Source organism: Marmota marmota, unplaced genomic scaffold, assembly GCF_001458135.2.
Source record: "Marmota marmota marmota unplaced genomic scaffold, marMar, whole genome shotgun sequence".
In the NCBI taxonomy this organism is placed as follows: domain Eukaryota; kingdom Metazoa; phylum Chordata; class Mammalia; order Rodentia; family Sciuridae; genus Marmota; species Marmota marmota.
In genome coordinates, this window is record NW_026006460.1 from 116,249 (window position 1) to 122,260 (window position 6,012).

A 6,012-nucleotide genomic window follows, 5' to 3' on the forward strand; every position below is an offset into this window, starting at 1 on the left:
AAGATTTTTAGTTTGACTCCATCCCATTTATTGATTCTTGATTTTAATTCTTGTGCCATAGGAGTCTTATTAAGGAAGTTGGGGCCTAATCCTACACGATGGAGATTAGGGCCTACTCTTTCTTCTATTAGACACAGGGTCTCTGGTTTTATTCCTAAGTCCTTGATCCATTTTGAGTTGAGTTTTATGCATGGTGAGAGATAGGGGTTCAACATACGGAAATCAATAAATGTAATTCATCACATTGCTAGACTTAAAGATAAGAATCATAGGTTCATCTGAATAGACGCAGAAAAAGCATTTGACAAAATACAGCACACCTTTATGTTCAAAACACTGGAAAAATTAGGGATAATAGGAACATATCTCAACATCATAAAAGCTATCTATGTTAAGCCCTAGGTCAACATCATTCTAAATGGAAAAAAAAAAAAATTGAAGGCATTCCCTCTAAAAACTGGAACAAGACAGGGATGCACTCTTTTACCACTTCTATTTAACATAGTTCTTGAAACACTGGCCAGAGCAATTAGACAGATGAAAGAAATTAAAGGGATACACATAGGAAAAGAAGAACTCAAATGGGCACTATTTGCTGATGATATGATTATATGCCTAGAAGACAGTAAAAGTTTCACCAGAAAACTTCTAGACTAGTAAATGAATTTAGCAAAGTAGCAGGTTATAAAATCAACATCCATAAATGAAAGGCATTTCTGTATATCAGTGACAAATCCTCTGAAAGGGAAAAGAGGGAAACTACCCCATTTACAATAGCCTCAAAAAAAAAAAAATACTTGGGAATCAACTTAATGAAAGAGATAAAAGATCTACATAATGAAAATTACAGAACCCTAAAGAAAGAAGTCAAAGAAGACCTTAGAAGATGGAAAGATCTACCTTGCTCTTGGATAGGCAGAATTAACATTATCAAAATGACCATACTTCCAAAACCTCTATAAAGATTTAATGCAATTCCAATCAAAATTCAAATGGAATTCCTCATAGAAATAGAAAAAGCAATCATGAAATTCATCTGGAAAAATAAGAGACCCTGAATAGCAAGCAATCTGTAGCAGGAAGAGTGAAACAGGTGGCATCACTATACCAGACTTTAAACTATACTACCGAGCAATAGTAACAAAAACAGCATGGTATTGGCACCAAAACAGACTGGTAGACCAATGGTACAGATTAGAGGATACAGAAACTAACCCACAAAATTTCAATTATCTTGTATTAGACAAAGGTTCCAAAAACATGCATTGGAGAAAAGATAGCCTCTTCAACAAATGGTGCTGGGAAAACTGGAAATCCATATGCAAACTCATACATACTTTTGCTAATAATTATTCTGAGTTATAAAACAAATTCTACAATACTAATAAACATGTGCTAATATAATATATTATTATTGATACTGGTTTCTATAAATAATGATAAATCTTATGAACTCCTAATAATAGTACTAGAATCATAATGCCTCAGTATCATAAACTATAGAATTCTGAAACTGGTATGTTAAATCTTTGTTTCCTAAATGAGAATAGTTAATTCACCGATTATATTTTTAGGAGGTGCTAGAACTTTGTCTAGGAATGCTGTTTTAAAACAGAGAATCCTTGTGTGCAGGGAGGGGTTATTGTTCCAGTTTAGAGACTCAATAAGGCCAAGTGGCTTGTTTGGTATTTCTGAACAATAAGTTGTAAAGCTGAGCTTTGAACCTGTGGATTTCTTCCATGATGGCCACTGTCCTGTCACAGATGCATTTTGGGTAACTTATTTGGAGACTACAGTGATAGAAGAAATATACCTACACAGAGTGGATGAGATGAAGAAATATACCTACACAGAGTGGATGAGATGTGTTAGAAAAAGAAATTAATGTACTTTTGTGTTTTGCAATAAAACCTTTACATAGATTAGGCTCTCATTAACTTAAAAAATGCATTTAAATTGTATCTCAGTGTAAAAAGTAACATAGAACTTTACATATCTTATTGATAACAAGTCCAGTTATAGAACACAAATGATATAAATAAATCTCCAACATGTTTTTCTTTTAAGCCTAAAATTACCATACAACTTTAGAACACCAGCTTGATAAAATGCTCTTTTGAAGCTTCTACCTTACAGACTTGTATACCTGGAAGATATGAACACATTAATAGCACCATAATTACATTGATGTTTTTATATTAACCAAGTTTAGCTTTTAAACAAATAACATTACAATATTGAAAAATAACAGTTGTTGTTTAACCATAGTTGTATAATTTTTAATTTCTTTAAGATTACTTGCTCAAAAACTTACACATATAACCAATTTACACAGACCTTTTTTTTATCACTTACTTAAACCCTTTTATTAACTTAATCACATAGACTTTCTTATCCAGAAACACATTTTCCCTCTATTAAATCCATACCTAGAACCTTTTAGTTTTTCTTTTCCATCTGTTAACCTTCTTTTTTGTTCACATTTTGAAACAATACTTGTAAATTTCTGAATTTAAACAATTATTTCATAGACATCAACATTTTATTAGGTTTTTTTTGAACACCTAGAAAAACTTATAAGCTTAATTTTAAAGACATCTTTACTTTTATCTGTTTACCCAATTTAAATTGAACCATTTGAATCACGTGAATCAAAGATATTTGGATCCATTTTTTAAATTTTTTATGAGCGCTCCTCATATATCTGCCAATTGTCATATAACTGCATGATATATGGACATACACACATACAGACATACAGACATACCGACATACAACACATAACACAAGTGTGCACACATATACAAGGCCTTGTAGCTGTTTTTTCAGGTGAAATCTCCATTGCAATGTTTAAAAACTCCACAGTTGTTCCGGGGTGAAGGAAGAAGCAAAGCCCAAAATGCTCCCCTCCCAGAGGGAGCTTCTCCCCTCCCAACAGGATGTCTCCCATCCCAAGGAAGTGTCTCCCCTACAGTGGGGACCTCTGCCCTCCCAGCAGGGTGTCTCCACTTCTAGGGGCTGGCTCCACTCCCAGGGGTGTCTCCCCTCCTAGCAGAGTGTGCCTCTTCCCTTGGGGTTGTCTGGGTTGGTGGGGGCAAGCATCTCCACTTCCAGCAGGGAATTTCCCCTCCCAGAGGATGGCTTCTCTCTCAGCTGGTGTCTCTCCCCTAGAGGGTGGTGACTCCCCTAGAGGGGGTGTCTCCCCTAGCAGCAGGGTGTCTCCCCTCCTAGGGGCCATCTCCATTCCCATCCAAGCTTCAGGTGAGTAGCATAGTGGGGGGCTGTGGGCATAACCTGGGTGCCACCTTGGATGCTGTTTGGCCCTCAGGCTGAGGAGGGAGCTTTCTCCTCAGAGCTGAGCAGAGGAACCCTGACTGCTGAACAGGTGGGTCATTACACAAAGAGGGCAGAGTCCGCCTCTCATCAGAGCAGCCAGAAAAGATGACAAGCCAGAAAACCCTCACAGGCCAAATCTCTAAGGGCATCCCGTGGGTACCCATGTACAGCAGCCAGGGGGAGATGCCAGGCCTGGAGACCCTCTTGGCTATATCTCTACAGATGCTTGGGTTTCCTCTCCTCAGACCAGCCTGAGGAAGATTCCTGGCTTGGGGACCCTCTCGGCCATGTCTCTAGGGACACGTGGGGTTCCCTTTCTTCAGAGAAGTCTGGGGGAGATGTCAGGCCTGGGGATCCTGGTGGGCCATGTCTCTTGGGATGCCCGGGTTTCCTCTCCTCAGAGGAGCCTTCAGAAATGCCAGGCTGTGGACCCTCATGGACCATGTCTCTAGCAATGCCCAGGGTTCCCTCCTCAGGTCAGCCTAGGGGAGACGCCAGGCCCTGGCACCCTGGTGGGCTATGTACTTCTCTTGGGACACTTGAGGCAGGAGGCAGGTGCAGTCTAAGCTCACAGGAACTGCTGGGGCTTGGTCAGAGTTCAGGTTTCCCAACTCCTAGACTGGCCACCATGAGCTGGGATTTCACTCCTTTTCTTCACACCCCTGATCCTAAAGTGGGCTTCTGTCACGCTGTTTCAAAGACCACATCCAGAGGCCTCTGTGGTGGCCCCTTTCTGGCCTCTGCCCTTGGGCACAGGAGTGAAGAAGGAATCAATGTGGCTGCCTGGCCCCTGGCTGTCCCAGGGCTGACCTGGTAGGGACAGGCTGGGGTGCAGGGAGGTGGTGCCTGGACTCCCTTTTCTGCTCTCTAGAGATTTCACTCCTCCTCATGCCACAGACAGCACAGACCTAGTGATAGCATGGGAACACTCCTGGGTGGAGGAAGAAACAGAGTCTTCAGGAAGCCCAGTATGCTCCCCTCTCAGAGGGAGCTTCTCCTCTCCCTGCAGGGTGTCTCCCCATCCCAGGGAGGTGTCTCCCCTAGAGTGGGGGCCACTGCCCTCCTAGCAAGGTGTCTCCCCTCCCAGCAGGGTGTCTCCCCTTCTAGGAGCTGGCTCCAATCCCATGGGTGTCTCCCCTCCTAGCAGAGTATGCCTCTTCCCTAGGGTGCAGGGAGGTGGCTCCTGGACTCCCTTTTGTTCTCTCTAGAGATTCCACTCCTCTTGGTGCTAGAGACAACAGAACCAGACCTAGATACTGTAGTGGGAACAGGTTTCATCCAGTAACTCCTGAGGTGGAGGGAGAAGCAGAGTCCCCAGGCAGCTCCCCTCCAAGTGGGAGCTTTTCCCCTCTCTTCAGGATGTCTTCCCATCCCAGGAAGGCATCTCCCCTATGGTGTGGGCTTCTCCCTCCTAGCAGGGTGTCTCCAGTCTTAGGGTTGGTGGGGGTAAGCATCTCCCCTCCCAGAAGGGAATCTTCCCTCCCAGGGTTTGGCTTCCTTCTCAGCAGGTGTCTCTCCCCTAGAGGGGGGTGAGTCCACTAGATGGGGTGTCTCCCCTGGCAGCAGGGTGTCTCCCTCCTAGGGGACATCTCCACTCCCAGCCAAGTTTCTGGTGAGTAGCATATTGGGAGGCTGAGGGCAGGGCCTTGGTGCCACCTTGGATACTGTTTGGCTCTCAGGCTGAGGAAGGAGCTTTCTCTTCAGAATTGAGCAAAGGAACCCTGACTTCAGGAAAACTTGGGTCATTCCACAGGGAGGGCAGAGGTCCCCTATCCTCAGAGCAGCCTCAGGGCACGCCAGCTGGGAAACCCTCTTGGACTTCATCTCTAGGTGTGCCCCTGGGTTCCCTCCCTGAGCAGCCTGGGAGAGATGCCAGGCATGGGGACCCTGGTGGGCCAAGTCTACAGGATTGCTGGGTTTCCTCTCCTCAAAACTGCCTTGGGGAGATGCCAGGCCTGGGGACACTCTTGGCCATGACTCTAGTTATGCCCTGGGGTTCCCTCAGAGCAGCCTGAGGAGACACCAGACCTGGGACCTTCTTGACTACATCTCTAGCGATGCCAGGGATAATCATCTCAGAGCAGCCTAGAAGAGATGCCAGGCCTGGGGACAATGGTGAGTGATGTCTCTAGGGATGCCCGAGGTTCTCTCTTATCAGAGCAGCCTGGGGGGAGTCGCCAGGCCTGGCCACCCTGTTGGGCTACATCTCTAGGGAATACCAAGGTTCCCTATCCTCGGTGCAGCCAGGAGGAGATGTCTGGCCTGGGGACACTCTTCTCATCTCTATGGCCACCTCAGCTTCCCTTTCCTCAGAGCAGATTCGGGTAGGCACCAGGCCTGGGTCTCCTGGGAGCCACATCTCTAGGGACACTCTGGGCAGGAAGCTGCTGAGGCTTGGTGAGTTCAGGTTTTCCCAACCTTGAGAGTGGCCACCATGGGCTAGGATTTCACTTTTTTTCTTCAAACCTCTGATGCCACAAATTTGGGTTATGTCACCCTGTGTCAAAGACCACTTCCAAGAGGCCTCAGTGGTGGCCCATTACTGGCCTCTGTCCTTGGGCACAGGAGTGAAGCAGGGCTCCATGTGCCTGCCTGGCCCCTGGCCTCAGCAGGCCTGATCTGGTTTTGGACTGGCTGGGATGCAAAGGAGGTGACTCCCAGACTCCTTTTTGTTTT